Here is a 16,088-nt window from a genome sequence, read left to right as displayed (position 1 = left end):
CGACGGTAACAAAAACGTCATTTAAAACTGCAAGTTCAGACATTTTAATCGCTTCGTCATTACGTCGGTTTGCGCAACTTCCCAGGAACTAAATTAGGACGGTGCGGTATTGAAGCTACGACAGAATCCATATTCGCTGCCTTGTGTTCATGTTCTCCGTAAAACTTGAGAATTGGTCATTTCACGTCGCAGATTTGCCAAAAACGTGAAAAAAATGTACAAAAATAAAAAATGCACGTGCAGAGCGTGCAAAACTATTGTTTTTGCTCATTAAATATGCAAAATTTGTGACGTTTTCGTTGCCGTCGCGTCGTAGATCTTAAACTCCCTAATACCACCAGCTACGCAGGTTATGACATTTGTCAACTGTTCTTTCAAATATCATCACAATTCCCTTATTATTGGAAACTTCTATTCAGATATTTTAATGAATCAAGAGGAAAGAATGGAAGATTCCTGGATGCTTTAATTTGTAAAAATGGGTAAAGCAGTTTAGTTTATAAAGAAACTGTGTTGCTGCGTCGGTGGGGAAGTGAAACACGGAAATCAAGCCAGGAATGTTATCCATCTCTACTAACAATGACACAGCCTGTTGAGCTTGAGGCGCGCAAGAAGCTGCGTGTTAACTCTAGCTGTTGCAAATGGATAGTGAGTCTGGCAGCTGTGAAAGTTAATCTTTATATGCAATGACAAATCGAACTACTAAACTCTATGTGTACACCGCGGCGCCGCCCAGGGGGCGCTAAATTTCCCAAGGGCAGGTGCGCGTTTGGAAGCTCCGTGACGTGTCGAACATTACAATAACGAAACAATGAAAGCAAACCGGACCCTAAATTGGCAAATTTAAAGCCAAGTGCGACGTACTTGCGACTTGCGTTGACAAGGCTGAAACCCAGTTTGTTTTCGAAACACATAGCAACTTAATCAATACTCAGCATTTTAATTTGTTTTGCTACAATTTTGATATTTGGTACATTAAAGTCCACACTTGCTTCTGGTAGAAAACTGGCCATCAAATCAAAGACGACTTCTATGTATTCTAGGAATCATATGTATTTCCTTTATTTAATTACTTTTGTTGACATTACCAATACGCACTTAGCAGCATTGCGAAATAAAAGCTAATATCTCCCGTTATAAACGATAAAACACCGCTTAAGGAAGCGAAGGCCGTTTCTTGTGCAAACTGTACTAATACCTACCAATTCAAGTGTTACTATTTTCAAGGACGTGCCAATTAAGGGGAGAAAGCGCGGGTTCTCAAGTTAAAGGCAGGTGATTTTACGTCCGAAAAACGTAGTTTATACGTTTATCTGGTGAGCCTTCGTTTAGTTAATACAGCACGGTAGACTTTTCACTAACAGTTTAAAAACATGTAACGGAAAAGCAGATGAGAATTATAAAACGAAAAATGGAAGAGAAAACTGTCTCTCAATTGAATAACAGAAATTGAGTTTTTCATAGTATCACTTCAGCTACAGGCGGGGTAATTCTCGAAAAAGCCTATGTGGTTAGCGCGTTCTACATGTAGTTTGATTTATCAACTGAGTTGATATGGTTAATTGACCACCGTAACTGAGGAAATCAAAAGCTGACGTTTCAAGCTTCAGCCAGTGATTTCGCATTTTCTGCTTTAATTTGTAAAAGTAATTCTTTCAATTATTTTATAAGTCGCACCTGAAAGAATTTGCCAGCAAAAGTTCATTAAGCTGAGGATCTCGAGACTTTCAAAAAACAATTATCTAAATTAAACCTTTCTCTCGATGACTTCTGTCCTTTCTGTTCATTATGACTCACGAATATATGAATAGATTTTAATTACTTAGAGTATTCAGTGTTGTATTTATATCTTTTTAAATTTGTATGCTCCTTACGTCATTCGTAATTTGGAGATATGTATACAATTATTTCTACTATTGTACACAATACAGTTATTCCTTTTAACTTATATTCTCTTGTATTTTTTGTTCGATTTTGTTTTTTTCTATGTCTGCAAAAGACATCGATTATATCCAGTAGTTTTACCTCAGCGGAGAGATTTAGGTTTGCTACTTGCATATAGTTCTTCAGCCATCTACGACAGTATAGGCGAAGCTGGATTGGTACAAACGAGCGTTACCGAATCTCCTTTAATATTCCCATGAAGCGCATCTAGTTTTTCTTTCTTGTTTCTTGTACTTGGCATCAGTGCACTGGCGATCAGTTCAATATCAACACCGCAGCTCTTTTAACCAGGTTCTATAGCTAAAACCGCTCTCCAAAATTCCCGTATATTCCATAGCTTTCTCCGATCTCACGGATCATTGCTCCACGGCATCCATCAAACAACGCCCTTTTGTGAAGCCATACTAACTATGGTGAGGCTTAAGAGTAAATTAATTGTATTAAAACCACGAGAACCCAGACAACGTAATACACTCCCTTCACTTTTCTCTTTTCTTTTCTCTTTTCACGTCTAATTTTGGAGCTGAGGCTGAGCGTTCCTAAATATTTTTCGAACGGAGTGAGAAAGGAAGAGTTATGTTGGGAAAACAACCGCTGTTCAAAGTTAACTGAGAAATGATTTAGTAATTACACATAACACTGATAAAACTGGTGTGAATGAGTGGCATTCTTGGGATTGTTTTGCAATTAGAGCTTCCAAAAGAGTCAACCAATTAGAAAAGTTATTAACAGTGAGGGGATTCAACCGACGAGTAACCAGCGATCACTGAGGCGCTTTCTTCTCACATATTTCTGCTTTCACGGCCGTCATGTGGAGAAAAAGGACATTGTTTTGACTTGCTCCCTAAAGGAGTGGCCGATCGCAGTTTACCTGTTTCGATGTCCTGTCAACAACTTTGGACCTAATGCAAATTTTCATACATGACACGGCATTCTTACACGACATCACCTGCCGCGATCATCCGTGAAGGTCTGATATAACAACGACCGATTGCTTGTATCCGCTTGCTTGTTACCTGTTCTAATACAGAATATCAATCTATCTCGTTCCAAGTACAATATTAGCCACGAGTGTAAAAGCTTATACAGGTCTCCGTATCGCAAATCGTTAGTTTGTCCGATTCTAAGTTGTTGCAGTTTATTCTGGTTTTGAGTATACTGAAATTGTCGACTAATTATCAGTTAAGTAAGAAAATTAACGAGAGGAAAGTAACATGACGTTTCGACGACTTCGTGTCATCATTGTCGATCGAACAAGTAAAAAATAACGGCCAGGCATACTTATAGTACTGGGATGTGACAAAATTAAATTTGAAACGTTACATGAAAACATTCATGTTAAATAACAAAAGAAAGAAAAAGAAAAAGAAAAGAATATATATAAATTCATGTTTATGTTCTTCTACGCGTCGATGGAGACGCCGGCAAGTGTAACCAATATAATTTGCATCGCACAAATCACATGTGAATTCATAGTTTTACACTTTGCTGGTTTATCATGGGAGGCTTTTCTTCCGTGAATTCTTAGATAATCAATGATCTTTTTGCTTGTGAACACTGGCTGCAGTTGCTGATTAATTTTCGTTCCGAGGTCGCCAAGTTATCTTGCGAACAACGTCAGCCGATTTCTGATCTTTGAATGGCAACGTAATCCGAACAGAGCTGTCAGATGGTGTTTGAACTGGGTCTGTAGGATGCTGGATGCGATTGATAGCTGAGTCGATGAGCTTCTCGGGAAATTTCAATTTTAAAACTTTTAAGTTCTTACATTCCTGCGAAAGAAGTCTTGCGTAGCGACAAGCGTTTTGCACGGTCTAAGATAAACATTCCGTAATTGGAAAACATTTCAGGGTCGAGCATGCCTTAACACCTGACAGTTTAATTAAGAACTTTAAAGTCCTCAAGAAATGCCTTGGCAAAGTCGATTGATGATATTTGAAACGTTTTTGATCAAAAACAAAAGACCGAAACTAAATGCGGAAGCGGGATTCCATTCGCGCGAAACTTTTTCTTTCTTTTTGTTTAACATGAATTTTTTTATTTAACGTTTCAAATTTAATTTTGTCACATCCCAGTACTATGAATATGCCTTGCCGTTTTTACTGGGTTGCCTTATGGCAAACCCAGTCGAGGTCTGCGTTTAGTTTGTTTGTTTTATTTATTTTATTTTTTTTCTTTTTTTTTAGTTTTTTTTTTCCCGTGTCGGTAAAAGTCTTGCCTGTCACTCCCCTGCTAAGTGGTATCTTTGTGCATAGAGCCCTGCTGCGCGTATTTTCTTAGGATCGAGAGGGTAGTGGGAAATGCGTAGATTTCTCTGGTGGACACATTATAACGATTAACTTAACCGGCAATGGCGTCGAAAGTCATGTAGCACGAATGGCGTTTTAGTGGATCTTTGAACAAAATATACCCTTATGAAGCTCAATAATGGCAAATCAATTGGATACTGAACAAGACAGGCGACAACATCGACAACAATCTGTCGCCCGTCGAGTCGTCTTTTACCAAGTGTGCTGTTATGTAGAACACCGAAGATTCGCAGAGCAACGATAATAGTGAATTCAAAGACTAGACCAGGTGGATTGAATGGAATTTCAAGAGTTAAAATCGCTGAAAAGGTAAAACTATTGTCGAAAGTAAAGTAAAGTCTCCGCTTACGAGCCAGAAGGCTCATCAGGCCGGCGCTTATCTCCGGTTTCTGTAGCATGAAGCGACTAGGAGTATTTGTACTCCCCCCTGGATGGGATGCTAGTCCATCGCAGGGTTACCCCCAGCATTACGCCGGTACCCATTTATACACCTGGGTGGAGAGAGGCACCGTGAGAGTAAAGTGTCTTGCCCAAGAACACAACACAATGTCCCCTGCCAGGCCCCGAACCCGGACCACTCGATCCGGAGTCGAGCGCACCGTGCCTCCCACCACATGTTCCTTTGATCTCACATTATTGGGTTTTCCGTCAAAATATTCGCTTGTTTTCGCTTTCGCTCGAACATATTTACCTTTATTACATGTCCAGTGAATAGTTTTATCCTCTGGGAGGAATTTTCCGTCGAAAAATCGGTTATTTGGGCGGTCAGTGTAAAACGCAGACAGCAGACAGCAGACTGCAGACTGCAGACCGGGGGTAAAATGCAGGCTGAGGGTAAAATACACATTAATAATAAAAAAACGAGTCATAAGGATAAAATAAAGATTGTTTGAAAGACAATCCTGTTTTACATCTGTCAGCAACTCACATTATCATGACTGCAGGTCGCTGCACCTTTTGAGGATGCGATCGTACGCGTTGAAATCATCTGTGCTTTGTTTTTGCGCTTCCAGATGCATTGCAATGTTCCAAATTATTTGTCACACTGGTACATCGAGGGAAATCGATCGAAAAACCAACAATTATTACTTCGAATACCTGAATAATCTCGGTTGTCTTTTTTCGGTGCAACGAAATGCACAAAGAATTTCATGTATCCGAGCAATTAGGACGCGGGGATTTCATTGGTTTAGCTATGCGTGATAACCCTTAGGGAGAGGTTATAATATTGAAACTTACATCTTCCAGATGCAAAACAAACGAACATGTGCACTAAAGGATAAACATAACGTACACGAAAGCGAATGAAAGGATCCTAATAAGAAATTTTTACACCTCAGTCATACTGGCTTAAGCCGACTGGATTGAAATGTTAAATGGTTGCAAAATCCACGTTATCTCTGTCTTTGTTAATTGGTATTGTAGCCATGCGTGTCAAAATAAATTGAGTTATTGGGTAATTACTCGATTATTTTGTTCACTGCAGCAAAATGGACAGTGGTTATGTGAATTTTAGGATGTCAAATTTCAGTTTGAAATAGCAATTCTCTGGTTGGTACATTAATAAACACGGGTGACGGGACACGCGAAATACCGCTATTCACTGACTTTTGCTCGGCCGTTGATTTTTGAGAATCTCGACGAAATTGTAATCATTTGTGTTTTGACGGACACGCATCAGTTCACGCGACTTGTTCGGGTTGACTTGGTTTCACCTTAGGAAAATGTAGCGTCCAAAGGATTCAACCAGTCCTGATAAGTTTTCAAATTGTACAAGCTCGCCATTCAATTGAAAGTATTAACTAATTATCATACTTAAAAAAAAATGGCTCTTCTGGATCAAGCTACTCTCTCTATGGTATTATTTACATTCTTGCGACTCGGTAACGAAACAAACAACCGACCGTGACCTCACTTCCTGTATACATTACTTAAAAAAGTGGCCAGCAGGCTGAAAGTGTTTCGTGCCAAGGTGGCTAAAGAGTGATAATTTAATAGTTAAAGGCTTTCCATCATGCGAAACAAAGCAAACAACTGATTGACGTCACTTCCTCTTACTTTCACTTGAAAAAGTGATGTGGAAAGGTCAGCATTAGACAACATAGGGTGAAGTAGAGCCAAGAAATCGTAATTTTCCGACCATCGCCATGACGTCATCATCGTGTTTCCGGAAAAAAATAATATGGCGACACAAGCCAGAGAGAGGTTGTACTTCATGTTATGCCAGAAACTGCAAAGCCAGTGTAATTTACCGACAATTGTTCCTCTTTGTTCGCAAGCATGGATTGCCAAGCAGTTTATTCCATCAAAAGGCAAATGGAAGCGCCTGCAAAGATTTAAATCTTCACGACGTCGTTAGCCTTTCTCACCCGATGTTTTGTCGTTTCGCTTGAGTAGAGAACACTACACTACATAGGGTGAGGATGAGGTTGAGAAAGTATATATTGGTGTATGTTAACCGTTGCATAAGTTTGAGAATTGTAATTTATTACACCAACAAGGCAAATGGAAACTTGTGCAAGGATTAAAGCTTCATAAATCTTCACGACGACGTCGGGCCTAGAGGCCTCCTCACCCGATGATTTATCTTTTCGCTTGAGAAGAAAACACTACGTAGGGTGAGAGTGAGGTTTTAAAAGTATGTAATAGTGTATGCTATCCGTTCCATGGCTTTCAGAATTGTAATTTATTCCACAAAAAGGCAAATGGAAATGCGCTCACAAATTCAAATATGAGAACACTGCCGGATCGAAGAAGTAGAAATTAATATTGTAATATGTTAATCGGCTTAAGTATACCTATCATTAATCTGTTTACCATCAAACAACTTGGTGAGTGAAATGGTCTCGGGTTTCGTAGTTAAAATTCAACTTCCTTCTCCCGCTGACCTGCATGTGCTTGCGTGAAATCTGGCGGGGAAACCAAATTGTAGCTTGCTGCATTCGTCAACAATGAAAGGGAATTTTACAAAGTCTGTTATGTGCGAAGAATACCCAAAAAGAATCAGCTGTTTCTTCGCGCAATCAGGCCGAGAAGTTGATTTCAAATTTTGAAAAGAAAAACACTGTAAAATTTTTCTGTCACAAGGCTGATAAGAACTTTGGACATGACGGTATGCTAAAGCTTTTTTAATAGTTAATCCAGAAGGCATCCTCTGTGGATATTAGTGATATTTAACCCACTTGAAAAGCTTGATCATGAAAGAGTAATAATTATTATACTCAAATTACCTCTTTCAATGAAAAGAGGAAGAAAGACAAGTAAATATTTAAATGATGACATAAATATAACCAACAATATAAAGGGACCAGTCATAATCTAGAAGAGATGCCCAGGGTAGATGCAAGTGCAACTAGGGGAGGAAATTTCTTTTTCATGTTCGTTCAAAAGGGAGATAAATGAAAAGAGGATGGAGAAAAAGTTGGTGAAAATCCCAAAGGGGGAGGAGTTATTTTGTGCAAACTTGCTGGGGACAAGCATTATGAATAACACTTTGATTTGTCAAAAGTGCTATGCAACACAGAACTCTAGCTATCTTTGCCATTTTAAAGCTATTGTCAATATTGTCTGATTCACTTTCATCTTGGTTGCTTTCCTCCAAAGTCATAATATGGCATGCTTTTCTATGATAGGCAACGGTTGTTTGGGAAATTTCTCAGTTTCTGTAATTTGTCAAAGGTTCCCTATCTGATTTACTGAGAGGGACAAAAGACCCCCAACATTCTTTGGGACCAGGGACCTAAGGATAAGATGGGTTGTAAAGATGTCTTCTGTAAACAATTTTAGGGCCAAAAAGATGGGGACCAAGATAAAGACAATTTACCATTTATACATCAATGTCTGATCCTTAAACATGGCAAGGATTATCACAAGCAAATAAGAAATTGGTAATCGATCATCACATGTTAGAAGTTTCAAATAACACCTTTTATAAGTAGTTGTTGCCGATCCACAGATTGTAAAAAAGGAAATCATCGACTTTATTGAGAAGAGCCCAAGGAGGTCAAGGGTAAAAAAAATTGAGTTTACAGGAGTACCTTTTTACATAATGGGCTGCAAGTTCTTCGATTGCCAGCACGGGAAAGACAGAAATGCTGCTGTGAAAAGGAAACAGCAACAACAACGAGAGGAAGTGGGTGAAACAAGAATATTGCTACTATTCATTAGTTTATTCGGAATCCAATTTGATTAATGAATAATAGCTTCGATTTTTTGTTTAGGATGGAGATTTTGTCTTTAAAAAGAATAGATTCCTAGTACAGCCGTCCAAAAAAGCAAGCTGTCCAGCAAGATTAAAATTGAGGGATGTTGTAGCATTTCCAGATTACAAGGTACATAACAATTAGAATTTATTGTAAAAGTTGCATGATCTTGCAGCTAACAGGTACACACTACATTCCAGACTGAAGAGGATTGAAAAAATGCAAGGGCAAAGACATCAAAGAGACTGAAGGAAGATCTAAGTAAAGGAACAGTGAGATCTGAGAGAAGAATCTATATAGAATTTCTCTCTAGTACAGACCATGCACATCACCTTATGGGAGAGGTAAGACAATAGACAATAGAGAGAAAAAGAGATTTGAATGTAATATTAGTCCTTGAAAAGATAATGCTACACCCAAAAATGAATAATTAAATAACTACACTTATACAGGGATTGACCTTTAATACATCAGAGTCTACCGTCAGTACTCGAACTGATTAGTTTCTCCAGCAATAATTTAAGGGTGCCTCTCACTCAATTATATGTTTAGTTACTGTCAAACTGGAGAAATGATAACGACCTGAAATGTTCTAGATTGAATGACCATTAACAGCAAAATTCAGGAAATGTGAGCAACGCACATAACCCCAAAGTAATCAGCAACAATCATCTCACCCAAGTGACTTTTACTTGCACCATAATAAATTCTATTCATATTTTCTAGTTTTCTTGGTTTTCCGGATTTCACATCAATATATTGCAGTAATTGTTTTGGGTTTAACATGTGCTTAAACATTTTGCAGGGAAGTGGCCTTTCCCAATCTGTGGATAGCAGGATAGTAAAAAAAATTGATGAGCTAGTCCATGAAGGCGTGAAAAACACTCATGAGATGAGGAGACACATAAAAAGCTATGTGAAAAATGAAATACTGTCTGAAGATGAAAGTCAACCGTCTCCCCTGAACCGTCGCTTCTTCCCAAAGCTAGCTGACATCAGAAGTCACATGTACCGTGCTTCTGTAAAAAGTCGATTCTCTGAGATAGATCAAGAAAATATTGTACAAAAATGTTTTCAGTGGAAATCTGTGAACCAAGGAGACCTCTTCTTCTTCCGGCCATGCAGCGCGGTTTCTCCCAACAAAAATGATCCACCTGAAGGCCATTCTGACACTACCCTGCTCTTTGTCCATAAAAGATCCTGGCAGCATAGACTCCTACAAAGATATGGCAATCGCATGTGCTTGCTGGATGCCACTTGTCAACGAATGTTGACTACCAAGTGGTTGGATCATTCATAACACAAAACGAAACTTCTGCATGCATAAAAGAGGCACTACAAATACTTCACTAGTGGAGAGAGATGAATGGATGGAATCCCAAATACTTCATGACAGACAATTGTGAACAAGAGATCACAGCCATTGAAGAAGTATTTCCAGGTAGGCAGGGAGTTAAATGATCTTTGATGACCTTTGATGGATAGTCATTACATAAAACAATACTCATTAAGTAATTAGAAATAAGTTTTGTTAATTCTGAAAAAATCACAACAACAGCATAAAACTATAAGCAAAGCAACAAAAAACACACAAACATATCCTGAAAAATGTTAGACTGAACTACTAGTACATTTTCCAAACAATTTTTTAGTTAATTCAGATTCAATAAACATATCAAGGTAATGCTATTCTCACCATTTTTTTTTTACTGAATATCATGGAAAATAGTGTGATTTTTTAAAAGTCATTCAATACTTGTAAATGCCTGTTGCTGACATCATAATGAGGTGACATCAATAGACCTGCTTCAAGCAAAAACTTATTTAGTGGTTGTCAAAGTATGTCTGTGTGGTAGTATTCTGAAGTCATTTACACTGACAATAAAGAATAAAGGGGGAAGGAAGGGGGGGCAGAAAATGAGATGAAACCCTGTGCTCAGAAGGTCTAAATTGTTCTCCCAATGATCCTTAAATCTATGATTTATGCTCCGACCATCTTAGTGTTACATTTCATTAAATGCAGGGTGAAAGGTATTCCTCTGTGACTTTCACAGAGAACATGCCTGGGAGAGATGGACAGCCAAATCAGCAAACGATGTGAATTCAAATAGAGAAGAAGTACTTGCAAAACTCCGACTTGTGGCAAGTGCCGAATCTCAGGAGCTTTACGCAAGTCAAGTGAAAGCACTGAAAGAATGCCATTTCTGGAAGGAAAACTGCCGTCTGCATGACTGGTTTGAAAATCACTGGTTAAGAGAGCACAAGGTTAGCAAAATCAAAACATACATGGCTTTCTGCTTCAGCTATCATTCATACAACATGTACACTGTATGTATGCCTTTACATTTTAATTATAATATTTCATCTTAGCCACATTCATACACCAGTTCGCTTTCTATTTGAAATATGATCTCGTTTCTATCCACTTAAAAAATGGGAAATGCTCTCAAAAGTGGTAACCTTAGGACCAATTACTGACCATTCCAACCTGTCATACTAGGCTTGATCGCCACCAAGAGTTAACACAGTAAATCCAAGCCTTTTAGAATCTGTGAGCCAAACGTTTGTTGATTTTATGAATGTCTCCTTCAACTGAGCTGATGCACATAACGCCCTTCCTTGGTTAAATGCAAAGTTCAATACACTGATGGGTCTAGTAACTTCAATTAATTAATAATTAAAAAAAAAAAAAACTATATTTCTAGCTTTGGGTTTGAGCATACCGCAGTGACATCTCTATCCACACTACAAATGGGGTTGAACGGCAAAATGAGGACCTGAAGTATAACTTTTTTGCAAGTCATCGTGACAAGTCCCTCAGTGGTCTTCTATCTGTTCTCATTACAGAGTTACTTCCTGAAAAGTATGCAAGGTACAAGACTGTATGTTTAAGAAATATAGACAAACACACTTAAGAAATAAAGACTATTATAATAACCAGGAAAAGAAAAAAAAAGGAATCAATATTTTAACAATTAAAAAAATTCTCTGGGGGAGGGGGGGGGGGAGGAGGAGGAGGTAGTCCCTTATATGGACTATATAGTTATCTGTGGCCCCAAAGGGTATGGTTTTTTAGCGGTTTTGGTCTGAAATAGGCGTATAGATTTTGACCATTTTGGTCTGAAATAGGGTATTGTTTGTGCATTGAAGTCTTGAATTGGGTCTGTTTTTAGAAGATACTTCTTCATCGGCAAGAAGACCATCAAGAGAAGCACTTCTCAAATTATCACGCCAACCTTGTAACAGCTCAAATAGGTCTGAAATAGGGTATCCAATTTTTGGTCAGGTCTGAAATAGGGTAGGGGAAATCACAGATTTTGGTCTGACATAGGGCAAGGGTTTCAGGAAGCATGCTGCACACCCCCACCCAATTTTTCTTGCAGTACACCCCCCCCGCCATTTGATATTGTTTAAGACTGAGAGTAAATATTAAACAACAACCTTGATTTTCTGAAAAATTCCTCTCTACCCTAAGAACTGGGAAAAATTACAAACCAAAATCCTGAAGTCCATGGCTGCATATATGTTATCATTGCAAAAGGACACTTTATAGTAAGTTGACATTTCCTCTGCCCTTCACATTGTTAGAAATAAGATTATCATTATGTAACAATCTGTTACTAACAGAAACATTAGAAAACAGTTTGTGCCATATTACGAGGTGGCTAAACTTTCCTTAATTTACTCCATTAGATACGTAGAGAAGAACACAAGGTCCCACTCCTTGTACCGTCCATATGGGAGTGATATCAGTTACCTTCATAACAGGCCAAAGGCAGTCATTGACTCTGCTAGGCAAAAGATAGACCTTGCTTAAGATATTCCAGCCTCACACATTAAGGTTACTGGCACTGAAGGAGTATTTCTAGTGAAAAGTCAAGAAGCTTGTGAAAAGTGGTACTTGGTTTCTTTTGGAAATGAAGTGCAGCAACCATCCTGTCAGTGCTTCTCATGGGTGCCCAACCATTTCCCATGCAAGCATTTTTTTGCCATATTTAGACATCATCCACAATGGGGATGGGACAAATTGCCTGATGATTACGCAAACTCGCCTTTGCTTACTCTCGATGAGGCCATTATAGGACATGGAAAGCCAACCAACAGTTCCAGTTCCTCCCATGAACTTGTTGACAACAGTGCAAAATCATCAATGCCCAATCATGACAACTTTCATTGGGAGATTACAGCATCAACCACACATTCATATGCAAACCTCCCAAATAGAAAAGTTTGTTCTAAAGCACTGGGCAGCATTTGCAGAGAAACACTTAATGAAATTAGACAACTGACCTTTCTCATAGATGACTTGGAGGAGCTGGAATCCTTAAAAACAGAGCTGCAGGGCATATACCAGAAGCTGAAGATGATTTCCCCCTCTAAAGGTGGTTTGCAAGTAGAAAGTGGAGAGCCAGAAGTAAAGAAAAGAAAGCTCAGACAAAGTGATCACCCCGGAAAAAAACTCCCTAAAATCCCTAAAACATGTCCACGAAAACACAAATTCAAAGGACGCCATGGCATTAAGGCTGCAGTGATGAGGAATACATTCCAAGTACATGTCCCCGTTCCCACAAGCTCAGTGCGCATATCTGCCAAGACAGCACCAATAACCTTCACCACAGTACCATCAACTACCACTACAGTGCCAGCAATCCCTGCCACTGTACATTTACCAGCAACCCCTGTCACTGTGCCAGCAACCCCTGTCAGAGTGCCATCAGTCCCAAGGACTGTACCAGGAACCCCTACCACAATGCCAACAACCTGCACTACAATGCCAGCAACTCCCAGGACTATATCAGAAGACTTCACCACAGTGCCACTTACCCCTGCCGTAACAAAACCAACAACTGTCATAGAATCAGCAAACACTATCACAGCATCAGCAACCCTAACCACAGCAAGGGAAAGAGCCTTTAAAGAACCAGTCACCTATGTACCTGAAACCCCAACATTCGTACCAACGACTGCAAGAACACAACCTGTTACAGTATCATCAACGTCCTTCAAAGTACCAGCAACACCTATCACAATACCAGAAACCCCCGCAACAGAGCCAGCTGCCACAACAATGCATAAAAACCCCACTCAGGTGCATGAGAAGACACAAAAGGTTTGCACTGCAAGTATTGTTCACACTGTGCTTTCCCCTTGTAGGTGTGATAATTTCATTAAATGTGTCACGGATTAATGAGATAAGTTTTCAACGCTGCTTCATTAAAGTGGTGTGGATTATGTTATGGCTCGTTACTGTATTCATTCAATAGGCCATTTATTTAATCACATGTTCTCTTCAGTTTCGTATTTCAACTTGTGGCGCACCCAAAAATTTAGTTTTGAGGAAGAATGCGCCAAAAAAAAAAAACAAACATTTACTCGCGTAAGTGATGACTTAGAGTCATCATTGCTACTGGTATGTTCTCAACCTCGACTCCGACGCGATGTAAACGATTGCCACGTGTCGCTTGAAGTTTTCCAGAGGATCTTCGATTGCAAGATGGTCGTTCGTCGAATCGAATGGAATGGAAATTGTCTATTCGTCCTTTTGACTGATATCCGTTTTTCTTCGCCAGAATACACTCAACAATCGAAGATTCGGATGAGTTTTTCTCGCATTTGCGAGACTTTTTGAACTCATTGGACTTGATTATCAAGCAACCTCCGAACGACCACTTGCTTCTCGATGTTTGGATTCAAATGCCCTCAACCACGCCGAGCAAATTGTCGCTTTCATCATTTGAAATGGACGATTCAGACACGCCTGAGAAGGTTTTGCTCATGGAGCAGCGAAGTAATCGCATAATGAAGAATTTTGATGATGTGTGCAACAAACAGAAAGGAAATTTGGCTAATGGTGCTTTCAATGTGTGTATTTGGCGACTCAGAATCGAAGCCAAGGCCATCAATGAAATCGTGGAGGACGTTTCTGTAAAAAGTGGGTAAAAGAGGGTTAAAGAGGGCCGTGGAGGAACTTGTTGGCGATGGCACACGTTCAAGATACGTGGAGAGCTTGAGAGTACGTGACTGGAAGCCTGTCCACTTTTAGGCGAAGGCAAGGGTCTCCTCTAAAACATGGCAGTCAGTGATTAACATCACAGGGCTTGAACGAACAGGGGTAAGAATATATAAAACACTAAGAATTGATCAAGTTTATGTTACTTTAGTAATTTGGCCATGATTTCTTTAAAAAATAAAGCATAATGTTTATGTTTACATGTTTCATTGTATTTGTTTTGCTTGGTTTGTTTCTTTACATTGAAAAATTATTTCATACACCAGATGTTCACTTAAATTATTTCCCCTCAATTATTATTATTATTATTGTTATTATTATTATGATAATAATAATTAATTGCGACATTAATTATGACAATAATTTATTTAATACAACAGATATTGACTTAATTTCTTCACCTCAAAACTGAATGTGATGTTTATTATGATTATTATTATTATGATTATTATTATTATGATTATGATTATGATGATGATGATGATTATTATTATTATTATTATCATTACCGGTATTATCATTTTCATTCTCACTATTGTTATTTCAGGTCTAACTGAGTTTCGAATACTCGAGCACCTTGAGGAAATTGCAGAACTTTCTCAGCCACTATCCAAGTTCAAGAAGCCTTTTCAGGATCTGAATACATCCAAGACTTTAATTTTAAACAGAGTTACTTCTTGCCGGATCCATGTTCGATGTTAATTAGAATTTGTGTTAACTGAATTCTTATCTAAATTATGTTGTCTCCAAATGTACATTTATTGGAAATTCATTTTTAAATTTTATCTTTGATTAGCTAGCTAAGTGTAGCCCAAAGATAATTGGTCGGAGTACACTTTAGGAACATATTGTGTTTGTAAGTACAATAATGTTGGTTTGTTTGAGAACTTTTAAAGAGCCAAGATAATATTACTAGACTGTGATTTAGGTGGCACTCCCAAAAGTATGGTATAACCGGTTCTCTTGTTAGAACCAAGGCAATAATTAGGTGGAACACCCATGAGTACAGTATAACCCAGTGTTTTGTTAGAGCCAAGATAATATTACTAGGCTGTACTTTAGGTGGCGCACCCATGAGTGCAGTATAACCCAGTGTTTTGTTAGAGTCAAGATAATATTATTAGGCTGTACTTTAGGTGGCACACCCATGAGTGCAGTATAACCCAGTGTTTTGTTAAAGTCAAGATAATATTATTAGGCTGTACTTTAGGTGGCACACCCATGAGTGCAGTATAACCCAGTCTTTTGTTAGAGTCAAGATAATATTATTAGACTGTACTTTAGGTGGCTCACCCATGAGTACAGTATAAACTAGTCTTCAGTAAGAGCCAAGATAATATTACTAGGCTGTACTTTAGGTGGCACACCCATGAGTGCAGTATAACCCAGTGTTTTGTTAGAGTCAAGATAATATTATTAGCCTGTACTTTAGGTGGCACACCCATGAGTACAGTATAACCCAGCGTTTTGTTAGTGTCAAGATAATATTATTAGACTGTACTTTAGGTGGCTCACCCATGAGTACAGTATAACCCAGTGTTTTGTTAGAGTCAAGATAATATTATTAGACTGTACTTTAGGTGGCACACCCATGAGTGCAGTATAACCCAGTGTTTTGTTAGA

At 38.6% G+C, this 16,088-nt stretch overlaps 1 long non-coding RNA gene and 1 pseudogene across 1 annotated transcript in view; one reads left to right on the top strand and one right to left on the bottom strand.

Moving 5' to 3' along the window:
- Positions 1 to 5,382, bottom strand: part of LOC137974023 (uncharacterized) — a 7,762-nt gene extending 2,380 nt beyond the window's left edge. Inside the window, exons 1-2 of the long non-coding RNA XR_011117369.1 lie at positions 5,182 to 5,382; positions 4,945 to 5,081 (exon numbers count right to left, since the gene is read on the bottom strand). This is a non-coding gene — a long non-coding RNA (uncharacterized lncRNA). The remainder of the gene's footprint in view (positions 1 to 4,944; positions 5,082 to 5,181) is intronic.
- Positions 5,383 to 8,301: 2,919 nt separating this feature from the next.
- On the top strand, positions 8,302 to 11,370 carry LOC137974179 (uncharacterized; annotated as a pseudogene).
- The last annotated feature ends 4,718 nt before the right edge of the window (positions 11,371 to 16,088 follow it).

Source organism: Montipora foliosa, chromosome 10 (assembly GCF_036669935.1).
Source record: "Montipora foliosa isolate CH-2021 chromosome 10, ASM3666993v2, whole genome shotgun sequence".
Classification (NCBI taxonomy): domain Eukaryota; kingdom Metazoa; phylum Cnidaria; class Anthozoa; order Scleractinia; family Acroporidae; genus Montipora; species Montipora foliosa.
The sequence above is the reverse complement of the archived record's forward strand: the minus strand, read 5'-3'. Positions and strand labels throughout refer to the sequence as shown.